The sequence below is a fragment of the Giraffa tippelskirchi genome, chromosome 8 (genome assembly GCF_054371585.1).
Source record: "Giraffa tippelskirchi isolate mGirTip1 chromosome 8, T2T-mGirTip1v1.2.pri, whole genome shotgun sequence".
Classification (NCBI taxonomy): Eukaryota; Metazoa; Chordata; class Mammalia; order Artiodactyla; family Giraffidae; genus Giraffa; species Giraffa tippelskirchi.
Window position 1 is genome coordinate 61,652,780 of NC_137282.1, and position 12,357 is coordinate 61,665,136.

A 12,357-nucleotide genomic window follows, 5' to 3' on the forward strand; every position below is an offset into this window, starting at 1 on the left:
GGTCTGCAGTGAAAGACAGTTTCTGGTCACTTCTGAAGACAGCCACAGGAGGAGGGGCCAGGCATGATTTAATTGCTTTTCCTTCCTCCCTCGGGTCTGCATATTATATTATATTGAAAAGTAATTATGCATCCAAAGTAAAATGTCACCGGCGCTGTCTGGGAGCTGGCCGCCCAGATGTGAATGACTCTGCCCCGCGCCTCTCGCCGACGTCCCTGGACCGCTGCACGGTCACCCGCCGCGGGGCGCACTCCTGGGCTGGGCGCTCCTGCCCAAGAGACAAGGTGCTGGGTTTTATTCCTCTCTTCTCCCTTCCCGCATCTAGATCCCAGGCCGGGTTGCCTCGTTGGCAATGATTGATTACCCAATACCTAATTAAACCTGATCCGATCACTTATTATGCAGAGTGGAACAAACAAACTGAAGGCAGCTGTCAGCGGTGATTGATGATGTGGCCAGCCCGGCTTTTGTGGCTCCTGGTGTCCGGACGCTTGTTACAACCAGGCAGAGCCCCTCTGGACCCGCCTGTCACTCCCGCCTCCGCCCCGCCCCCTCCCTCCAGGAACTTCCAGCGGAAAGTGGAGGTGGAGGGGTCTGAGCCCGAGCGCGGGCGGGGTTCAGGGCGCACTCCTTACACCGCGAGGTCAAGGCCCCCGAGTCCCAGAGCCAGGGCAGGAGAGGCCGCAGGAGAGCCTGTGTGTGTGTGTGCGTGTACCTGTCTACTGTGTGGTGTGTGTCTGTGTGTGTGTCTGCATGCATGCTGTGTGGTGTGTGTGCATGTCTGTGTGTGCTGTTGTGTTGTCTGCGTGTTGTGTGTGTCTCTGTATGTCGTGTGTGCTGTTGTGTTGTCTATGTGCTGTGTGTGTCTGTGTGTTGCGCTGTCTGTGTGTACCTATTGTGTGTATCTGCGTGTGTGTCTGTATGCATGCTGTGTGGTGTGTGTGCATGTCTGTGTATGCTATTGTGTTGTCTGTGTGTTGCGTTGCATGTGTGTTGCGTTGTCTGTGTGTTGTGTGTATCTGTGTGTTGCATTGTCTGTGTGTTGTATGTGTCTGTGTGTGTCATGTGTGCTGTTGTGTTGTGTGTGTTTGGTGTTGTGTGTGTCTGTGTGTTGTGTGTCTGTGTGTTGTGTGTGTGTTCTGTTTTCCGTGTGTGTGTGTCTGTGTGTTGTGCGTGTCTGTGTGTTGCATTGTCTGTGTGTTGTGTGTGTCTGGTGTTGTGTGTGTCTGGTGTTGTGTGTGTCTGTGTGTTGTGTGTGTCTGATGTGTGTGTCTGTGTGTGTCACGCGTGCTGTTGTTTTGTGTGTTGTGTGTCTGTGTGTTGTGTGTGTCTGTGTGTTGTGTGTCTGTGTGTTGTGTGTCTGTGTGTTGTGTGTCTGTGTGTTGTGTGTGTCTGTATGTTGTGTGTGTGTGTTCTGTTTTCCGTGTGTTGTTTGTCTGTGTATTGTGTGTGTCTGTATGTTGTGTGTGTCTGGTCTGTGTCTGTGTGTTGTGTGTCTGGTGTTGTGTGTGTCTGTGTGTTGTGTGTCTGTGTGTTGTGTGTGTCTGTGTGTTGTGTGTGTCTGTGTGCTGCATTGTCTGTGTGTTGTGTGTGTCTGTGTGTTGTCTGTGTGTTGTGTGTGTCTGTGTGTGTGTTGTCTGTGTGTTGTATGTGTCTGTGTGCTGCATTGTCTGTGTGTTGTGTATGTCTGTGTGTTGCGTTGTCTGTGTGTTGTGTGTGTCTGTGTGTTGTGTGTGTCTGTGTTTGTGTTGTCTCTGTGTTGTGTGTGTCTGTGTGTTGTGTGTGTCTGTGTGTTTTGTGTGTCTGGTGTTGTGTGTGTCTGTGTGTTGCGTTGTCTGTGTGTTGTGTGTGTCTGTGTGTTGTGTGTGTCTGGTGTTGTGTGTGTCTGTGTGTTGTGTGGGTCTGTGTGTTGTGTGTCTGTGTGTGTCATACATGCTGTTGTCTTGCGTTGCGTGTGTGCCCTGAGGGCTGCAGGGGTCAGGCCCTGGCAGGGACAGGCCTCAGGGAGGTGACAGGTCAGACATGACCGCAAACCCAGCAGCGCGACCGTCTCTTTTCCATTGTCTGCCAAGCAGGCTCCTCTTAGCTGCTCTCATTTATAAATTTTTCAGATTTAATGTTTTAATTATTTAAAATGCAAATAGGTTCAAGAAGAAAGCAGCAGAAAATAGAGATTCCCTAAACGAGCCTCCCCCAGAGGGGCTTCGGGGGCCTGGGGCTGTCCCACCTTCGGGTCCAGTCAGGGGTGGGTGCCCAGGTGGTCCTCAGCCCTCGGGGTGCCGCCCGTGTGACCCCAGATCCGGCTGAGTCTGAAGTGTGGGAGACACAGTGGCAGTGGCGGGACCCCCCGCCATCTGTGTTTAGGGGTCCCTGCACCCTTCACCCCACCCGAAACAGACGTGTGCAGGTCTGTCCATTTCAGGAAGCCTGACAACGGGCCTGCGTGGCCTCAGGACACACCGGGGAGGCCAGGCCCCCATCCCCCGATACCTGGCTGCACAGGAGCGTCCACACTGGGGGGAGCAGGCAGACCTCCCCAGAAGGTGGAGGGAAGGGTGACGTGTCCTCCCTGTGGGTTGCACTCTTCTCACCCTGATGACACCCCTGGAGGGCAAAGCAACAGGCCAGCGGGGATCTGGGTGGCGGGCACCCCAGGTCTGCGCTGCTCTGAGCTCCCTCCAGCCTGTGTCTGGGACCAGGGAGCCTGGAGGAGGGGAAGGGGGAAGGACGGGGCTGGGTGCACGCGCCTCCTGTCCAGTGGAGGTGGGCTGCACAAACTCGGGCGGTTGCGGCCTCCCGCACGTCCGCAGTACCGAGCATGGACGCGAGCTGAGGTATGGGCGCCTCTCCCGGAGAGGGGCCTGCATGGACGCGAGCTGAGGTGTGGGCGCCTCTCCCGGAGAGGGGCCGGGCCTGCATTTGCTGAGTTTCCACATGCTCATGAAGTTACAGAGATCTTCGTGTCCAGTTCTTGGCATCTGAGGTCTGTTCCTGCAGGATCGCCTTGTCCCGCCACGAAAAGAGGTGGCGTTTGCACCGAAGGCCCGGGTGAACCTGTGACACTCGCCTGACCTCCCGCAGTCCGAGTTCTTCGTCTGTGACGTGGGTAGGTTTTATGCAGCACAGAGCAAGACGAGGACCCCGGGACCAGATCCACGTGTGACCTGGGGCCACGGGGAGAGCTAGAGCCAAAGGGAAACGCGGGCCCCCCTCAGCCCCGGGGACCCCTTTCTCGGGAAGGAGCAGCCATGCCGAGTGCAGGAAACACCCTCTCTGTGGTGTTTCTGGGTCCTGTGCGAGGTTGTCTGGGAGCCCATCACCATGTAAAGGCACCTTGTGGCTGCACCGTGACTTGACAGCCTTGGAAGCCCCTGCTCTGCACCCCGCGTACACAGCACGGACGTCTGAGAGGCTGACGCTGTCCCAGGTCACTGTCGCATTCCAGCACCTGCTCCATCTGTGGCCACAGGGCCAGGCAGACCACGTGCCTTCAGGACCTCTTAGCTCCGAGTGGCTGGGGACACGGGAACCAAGACCAGGGAAAGTCACAGAGCCACTTGCCCGAAACCCGGCAGCCCCAGAGGGGAGGGTGCAGAGGTGCTCAGGCTCCAGGACGTTCCCATCCTCAGGCCTCAGAGGGAGGAGTCCCAAGAAGGCTGGCAGTGCCTTCAGGAGCCGGGACGCGTGCTTCTGGGCCCGGCCCAGGTTGGTGTGCAGGTGCCAGGCTGCCAGATCCCGGAGGAAGCGATCCTTGCCACGAGCCCCGGACGCCTGTCCTTAAATCCCGTTAAGCGTCCCTCCTCTGACTGAGCAAGTGTTGCATAGTTCGTCCTCCTAAATGAAGACAGGAAACCCACGTGAGAGAGATGATCTCAGACCAGGTGGACACGGGTGTGGAATCCTCGGGGTACTTTGACATGAGGTTAACTATATCAGCTCGCCTTTAATTCAGCATCCTGGGAACGTGAATTGGCAGAGCAGATGAGAAGATCAGGAGGCTATTTGCTGTGATAAATGGAAATCAAGAGCCTTATGCTGTGGAACACATTTGAATGGTCCACAGAGTGGGTTTGGGGCTCAAAAGTCACTGAGAACGCTGGCCTCAGAGTCATAGAGTTGACCTTGGCGACCCACCCACCCGTATTTTACCAGACATAGGATCACGGAGGAACTGCTGCTAACCTAGGGTCTTAATCCTGCCAACCTGGGAGGGAGCTTTGGAAAAAGCTGGAAACCAAATGCGATTTCTCGGAGCCTTGAAACTCAGTGTTTTACGTCAGGACACAGGGAGGCGGACACCTGGGTGGAGCTATACTTAACCTGAGAAAGGGCATCCCGGGCGGGCACTCAGGGTGCTTTTGTCTAAATTCTCACTTCAATTAATCTCTAGAAATTCGGTGTCTGATCCCCGTGACAATAGCCTCTGGCTTCTTCAGAGTTGACTGCCGAGGAAAAATTATCTGACACATATCAAACAAGCAGGGAACGACACTGGACAGCATTAATCAAAACTTTCTCATTTCCCAAAGAATTAAGCATTAAATAATTAATCCCAGCTCGACAGGCAGCTGTAAAAGAGGCCTCATGCCTCCCTGCTGGTAAGAATTTGTCCTTGTCTAAAAGACTAGATTGATATATTTATTATTTATCAGATTAATCATGGCCAGGAACATTAGGGATTGGCAGCTGGGCCGGCCGGCCAGCAATGTTGTCAGGCCCTGATCTGAGCGGGAGAGGCTCCCCCGGAAGCAGGATGGACGGGTCAGACAGAAGCGGCCACCCTCAGGTGCCCCTGGTCAAAGGAAAAGGTGTTCAGAACGCTATCTTAAAAAGAGAGAGAAAAGAAAGCAGGGTCTGGCCTCTGAAGACCCCGGGCTGGGGCGAGAGTACTCTGTGAATCGGACGTCCTAACCCCGGCCCTGCCTGACCCCAAACGGCTCTGAGCCCCATGTTCAGCTCCTGAGCTCCATTCTGGCCCGCAGCCGCTCCCAAGGCTGCGTTGAAAGGCCGGTGTCCAGTCCTGGAGATGGGCACGTCCATGCGGTTCAAGACGACATAGGAAGCAGACGTCACGAGAAGCACGCGTTAGACTGCGGAGCCCAGGACCTGCTGGTGCCTCTCACGCCATCGCGATGACCTCGCTTCGCAGAACCAGGGCTTCCTGATGGACAGGCCGCACGCGGGGTCATGCCGTCCTGGATGGGAGCGGGGAGGGTGCAAACAGTGAGCCCAGCTGTCCTCACATTCGTGAGCAGAGCGCTAACCTCTGTGTCTCAAGGTTTTTCATGGGCATTTTAAGAAAGAAAGAGGTAGCTTGGTTCAACAAGTTTGGAGACTCTGCGCAAATCCATGTAAGCGAGATGTCTTTCTCCAGCGGCCAGGAGTCCTGCAGGAGAAGATGCTGCGTGGTCTGTCCCGCCTTCCGCAGCCGGGCCGCTGCGGCCGTCAGCCCTGCGGAGGGCCGCCATGCCCAGGCCCAGCTCCGCGGGTTTGTCTCTGGGTCCCAGCCCACCTCCCGGCCCTGGGAAGAAGCGGGGCTCCATCTGCTTCAGGACCCGGTGAATGACACACGTTGACGGATGGGGGGTGGGTCTCCCTGGTCCCCACACCTCCTCACAGCCTCTGGGGGCCCTCCACCTCATCCAGGGCCCCACCCAGCAGAGCCGGAAGCTACCATATCGTAACCTCCACTCAAGAGCTTTACTTTCCAAGTAAACCTTACGAATCAGATTCATGCATGACATGTGACAAACAACCGTAAGGATATTTATGTGAGAAGCCACTATAAATGGTTATTAAAATAGCTGTACAAACAATTCATGCAGAATAAACTTCATTCTTTAAACTCAGAGATGGCACTCCCCTTTGCCCTGGGAATGTGGACCTCGTCTCCAGCTTCTAGGAATTCCTGTACACTGAACACGTTCCTGTGGACACAGGGCTGGCCACCTAGGTCAGGGACACCAAGCCAGTTATACCACCAGGCCCGCACCCCACTTCCTACTGATGGTCAACACTGGGCCACCCACGGACCACCGCAGCCCCCGCCTCTGCTGGGGTCAGCCGTACCCTGGTCTCCCTTTTGGAGACACATGGGCTAAAATTTTCAGAGAAGCCTTCTCCAGGGTGAACTCATGCATTTGAGGTGGAAACTCGGTCTGTTCTCTGAAGTCTACCTCCTGCAAGTCTTAAGCATTTGGGGTTTTCTCTGAGTTTTCATAAACTTTGCCTTGGGTATGTTTGGTTCACCAAATTAAGATAAAATATTCTGCTTTACAAACGGGAAAACTAGGATACTCACAGCTTAGTGTGACTTTTTCATTGCCACAACCTCTCCATACAGAATTAACTGAGACTTCCTCCCCTTCTCTCAATGATAAAGTAACAGGCACAGCGTAAACGACCCCAAATATGTATGTTGAGTTCCCTGCGCCCCTCAGGAATGCAACAGGGCTTTCATCAATGGACTTGGAACTAAGTGTGATGAAGAACGTGAGTAATTTAATTTCCATTGCCCAGCTGTGCCACCCACAGCCCCTGTCCCCAGGGACACCTGCCATGTATAATATAAAAATAGGCAACTCAAAAAAAGTGAACTGCAAGCGTTTCCAAGTCATATAAGTTTCTCCCTTGGGGTCTGATGAACTCAGCATTGCTTTGAGCGTTCCCAGCGTCCGGGCTTCTTCGAGATCAGGGCTGCGTGCGGAGAGCCGCAGATGGGCACATGCCGGCGTCTCTGGGGGCCGCTGATGCGGGTGGCACAGGCCCTGAGCCCAGGATGAAGGTAGACACAGCAAAGGGAAGGCCCACCAGGTGCGAACCCAATGCCCTCAGCTGCTGGGAGGAGGCGCCGGGAGGAGCAGCTATTTGGAAGAAGATGAGCCTGGGATGAGAGGCACGTGGTAACTTATGGAGGCGAGGACCAGCATGGCCTGGGGGCCACCAGCCAGGAGCTGAAGTGGGCGACCGCAGCTGCACGCAGCCTCCTGGAGCCCGCACCTTCCCGCGGGGAAGCCGTGCAAGCAGGAGTCAGCGTGACCGGTCTGCAAGGACCGACAGCATCCACTCAGACAGACCAGTGAGTCCGTAGAAGACTCAAACGGATTCAAATGCTTTCGGGCAGAGTGCGGTTTTGAGTGCACCCTTGAAGACCCCAGGGGAGTGTGCGGCCAGCTGATGCGAGCTGCTATGCATGGGATGGATGAGGAACAAGGTCCTGCTGTGTAGAGCAAGGAACTGTTGTTGTTGTTGTTTAGTAGCGAAGTCGTATCCGACTCTTTGAGACCCCATGGACTGTAGCCTGCTAGGCTCCTCTGTCCATGGAATCTCCCAGGCAAGAATACTGGAGTGGGTTTCCACTTCCTTCTCCAACAGGGAACTATATCCTTGGATAAATCACAGTGGAAAAGAACATAAAAGTGGATATACATGTGTGTATAGCTGAGTCACTTTGCTGAAATTAGTGCAGCATTGTAAATCAATTATGCTTCAATTAAAAAATAAATCATAAATAAATAAACAAAGTTGAGTCAGGTCCAGCCTCTGAGAAGGACTTCCTCCATGCTCCCCCAGTGAGGCCTGGGGGGCTCTGTCACCTGAAGGCCTCTCCCCACCAGCCCACTCTCGAGGCCTCGGCCTGGCCCCAGGGAGGGGTCCGCCCTCACCAACTCCCTCCTTCTGAGGACTGTCTTGTGGGTCTTCCTTACCCTGGTCCAGCTCCGCCCCTTCCTCAGGAATCCCCCCCATGGTCCCGGCTGTGGACGTCAGCCCCTCCTTGAGGCCCCCCACTGCTCGTCCACCTCCCCGGCACGTCCTCAGGCAGCCCCCGTGGTCTGCAGCCTTCTCTCTGGCCACGTGTGTACCGCCCGCCCCGTCGTGCCCATCCTCAGCTGTGGGCCCCACAGGAAGTTCTCGCCCGCTTGGCTGGGCACAGAGTAGGACATCAGTAGCCAGTGGATTAGCACCTATTGTCAGAAGGCCGACCCAGCGAGGGTCCTGGGATCTGAGCTTGGGTGGACTCTTCTTTCCACTAGAGAACCTGGGCAGAGCACTGGCTAAACTCCAGGGGAACGTCTTTCTGAAGGACTCAAAGCTTATGAGCATAAACCAAAACCAAGCTCCAGGCCATCATTAGCTGTGTCAGCCAGGGGGCTGGGAAGATGTCTGCTCCCAGGGGCCAGGGGGTGGGCGTGCAGGGGAGGAACATCCTCGCTTCCAGGGACCAGGCGGCAGACGGCCAGACCTGGAGTCAGGGTGGGGTGGGGGCAGTCAGAGAGCGTGCAGGATGCTCTGAAAGGATTATAAGGAGGCTTTTAAAGATAATAATTTGGAAACCTGAGTACAATTTATAATTCTCTGGGACGTAAAAATGACCGAAATTAATTCAAGTGAAGGAACTTTGAGATGATTAGTATTGATGAATGGAATTTAAAAAAATCAGAGTCGTTTCTATAGCAGTTTCTAGGGCAAAGTGAATTTATTGGCTAATGCTATCAAAATTTCGAGAAGCAGTTTCTTTCAATACCTTATAAATTACAAGAGAGCTAAAACAAACAAAAAACAGACAAGCTACTCAATTCAATTCACGAAAATAACAGAAATCTGGGTGTGGAAACGCGACGAAGGAGGCATGACTCTGCCTCAAGCATGAATTCACTGCGCTTGTGAGGAGGACATGGCGACCCCCTCCAGGATTCTTGCCTGGAGAATCCCATGGACAGAGGAGCCTGGCGGGCTACAGTCCACGGAGTCACAGAGAGTCGGACACAACTGAAGCGGCTTAGCAAGCACGTGAGAGCCAGCAGCTAAATTGTCAGGAATTTTGCAAGTCAGCTGGGGAAAATGACCATTATTAAAAGTTAAACTGTGTAAACTCGGAGTAAATCATATTTAAGGGCAAATCCTGAAAACCTCTCACTTCTTAGCTGCTTTGCCATCGTGTATGCTCTGCCCCTTGTACTCGTGTGGTGGATGCTCTGCCTGGGGCGGCCGCTGTGACCCTGCCAACTCTCTATTCTGCATCCCTGTTGGCAGCGTGAAGTCAGCCTCCATCCCAGGGACGTTCATACCACAGTCCCCGGCTAAGCTGCCAACAGGGCTCCAGTTTATCACTTTGTGTGACTGATCATCTAGACTGATAAAAGTGATGGAGAAAAAGTTAAAAAAAATGCGTATAAACTTACAAATGTGTCAGGTCTTTAGCCATTTTATTGTGAGCAGCCCAGAAAGGGGAGAAGAGATCCTTCCAGTCTGTGAGAACTCTTACCAGCAAAGGTCTGATCACACAGCTGGCAGAAGAGTGAGGTTCCGACACAGGTCAGGGTTGGAGCCGACAGCCCGTTGCAGCCAGAGGTTGGCTGCAGAGTCAAGGGTTTAGCAAATCCAATAAAGCAACCCAAGAGTCGATTGCATATATGACACTTATGGCAAAAAGCATTGCATATTTTATTATTATTTGTTGATTATGTGCTGCACATTCTTTATATTGTCAAATTTTATCCTAAAACGTATCCTAAAGCTGTTGCTCAGTCACCAAGCTGTGCCCGACTCTTGGTGACCCCATGGACTGCAGCACGCCAGGCTTCCCTGTTCCCCACCACCTCCAGGAGTTTCCCCAAGTTCACATCCATTGGTATGTACACATGTGCACGCATACAATTTTTCAGAGAGCTAGGCATTTGCCAGCACACAACAGCATGCAATACTACAAGTAAATCAAATTCCACCCAAATCAAAATTGATTTATCAAAGAAAAGTAAGGTGGCTTATTTAATGATGCATGTAAGTCAAATCGTTATGTTGTATATAAACTTATGCAGTGCTGTGTGTCAATTATGTCTCAATAAAACTGGAAGAAAAAACTAAAAAGAATTGAAATTAAATTTTCTTAAAAAGGAAAAGTGAGAGGTTTAATTGAATAATATATCTGCTGCTGCTAAGGCGCTTCAGTCGTGTCCGACTCTGTGCGACCCCATAGACGGCAGCCCACCAGGCTCCGCCGTCCCTGGGACTCTCCAGGCAAGAACACTGGAGTGGGTTGCCATTTCCTTCTCCAGAGCATGAAAGGGAAAAGTGAAAGTGAAGTCGTTCAGTCATGTCCGACTCTTAGCGACCCCATGGACTGTAGCCTACCAGGCTCCTCTGTCCATGGGATTTTCCAGGCAAGAGTAGTGGAGTGGGGTGCCATTGCCTTCTCCGGAATAATATATCTATTAATATACAATATCACATTAGTAGGTTAAGGAAGGCCTATCACCTCACAAATGGATGTTGCAGTGTTGCAACTCACTGACATCACTATGTATTAATTATGTATAATAATATGTTAATATTAGTAATTACTAATATTCAATTGGCATACATCACTAATTGTAAAACACTATTGAAGAGCATGTGTTGAACCTGATAAGGAGTATTTGCCTCAACTAGGCCACCGGCATCACCAAAAACACGTCCTCCGGCCGCGTTCCCGGAAGGCAGAGGGAGTGCAGGCCGCCGGCTCTGCCTGGACTCAGGGAACCCCAGGCCCAACCAAGTCCCTCCTCCTTTGCCACCAGCCAGTCCTGCCGCTGGGGTCAGCTGGTGTTCCTTTCGGGAGCATCAGATCATGAGCATGAAGCATATAGGACTGTGCTGTCATTAACTTTAGAAGCTAAACGCATTGCGGCCAACACACTGCCGTGAATCAGAAATGAGGCAACACAGGAAATGGAACAATGTTTGGTCAATTGTTTGACAAAGAATCACTGAAAAAATGGAGTAAGCGTCATCGCAGGACGCTGAGTGGGGACCTACGTGTGTAGTGTTACCAGATCACTGGGTTTTATGTTGAATGGAAATGATCATTTAGAGGATGAGGCAGGAGAAGGTAATTCAATTTATCAAACAGAAAAAAAAAAGCAAAAAATGTGAGTAGGGTCTCTGTGAGGAAAGGCATTTTTATTGATGTAAATGGAAAGATATAAAAGAATTGGAGTCAAAAGAGACTCTGAAAGTTCGCAGGTTGCTTGAATTGATGGAATTACCTTGGGGACAATTTTTGAGGTAAATGTGACACAATGTTTCCAAATGATCTGAAATAACAAAGTAACACCAAATAGCTTTCATCTCTCCCTTCCTCTCCCCTACCCTTCTTTTTTTTTTTTTTGGTAAGGAAAGATTATTTAATATGGAATACTATTAAATATATTTTAATTATTGAAGTTTGGTTTTTATGCTAAAATATATGAGTGAAGAAAATAGTTACATCCACTAGTATATGAATATTAACATTTAATATATAATTTATTGGGGCTTCTCAGGCTTCCCTAGTGGCTCAGCTGGTAAAGAATCCGCCTGCAATTCAAGACACCCCGGTTCTATTCCTGGGTCAGGAAGATCTGCTGGAGAGGGGATAGGCTACCGAGTATAGTAATCTTGGGCTTTCCCGGGGCCTCAGCTGGTAAAGAATCTGCCTGCAATGCGACAGACCTAGATTCGATCCCTGGATTGGGAAGATCCCCTGGAGATGGGAACAGCTACCCACTCCAGTATTCTGGCCTGGAGAATTCCATAGATTGTATAGTCCATGGGGTTGCAAAGAGTCAGACACGACTGAGCGACTTTCACTTTACTGGGACTTCTCAGGTGGCGTTACTGGTAAAGAACCCACCTACCAATGCAGGAGACATAAGAGATACGAGCTTGATCCCTGGGTTGGGAAGATCCCCTGGAGGAGAGAATGGCAATCCACTCCAGTACTCTTGCCTGGAGAACCCCATGGACAGAGGAGCCTGTTGGGCTATAGTCCATGGAGTTGCAGAGTCAGACAAGACTGAGTGACTTAGCACTCATGCACCCACATGATGATTAGATGTTACAAATAAGTGATCATTAGTAATGATGATAAGAAAGCTTAAAAAGCTAAACATAAAAATGCAACCAAATGAATACTATTTAAAAAAAAAAAAAAACTCTCGTCACTAAATCATTGGATGCAAAAAGTTTTCCCAATATGAAAGATTTTGAAGAAATGTACAAATGCTCATTGATACTTCCAATGGTATAAGCAATTAACACATTTGTACATTTAAATATAAAAGTAAGTGACAGACACACCAAGAAAATGTTGAAACACATAATTTTTAAAATCTCTTATAAATCAGTAAGAAAAAACACTCAGACCTCAACTGGGATGTAAAAGCTCAGACAGATGGCTCAGAGAAAGATCCGCTCAAGAGAATAGCAACCACAGGTCTGTAAGTGACTATGTTAATAAAAAATAATAGGGAAACACCATTTCTTATCTACCAAACCTGTAAATTTTTTAAAACATTAAAATATCAGTGAGGCCAGAGAGTGCTAATATGCTTATTCCTG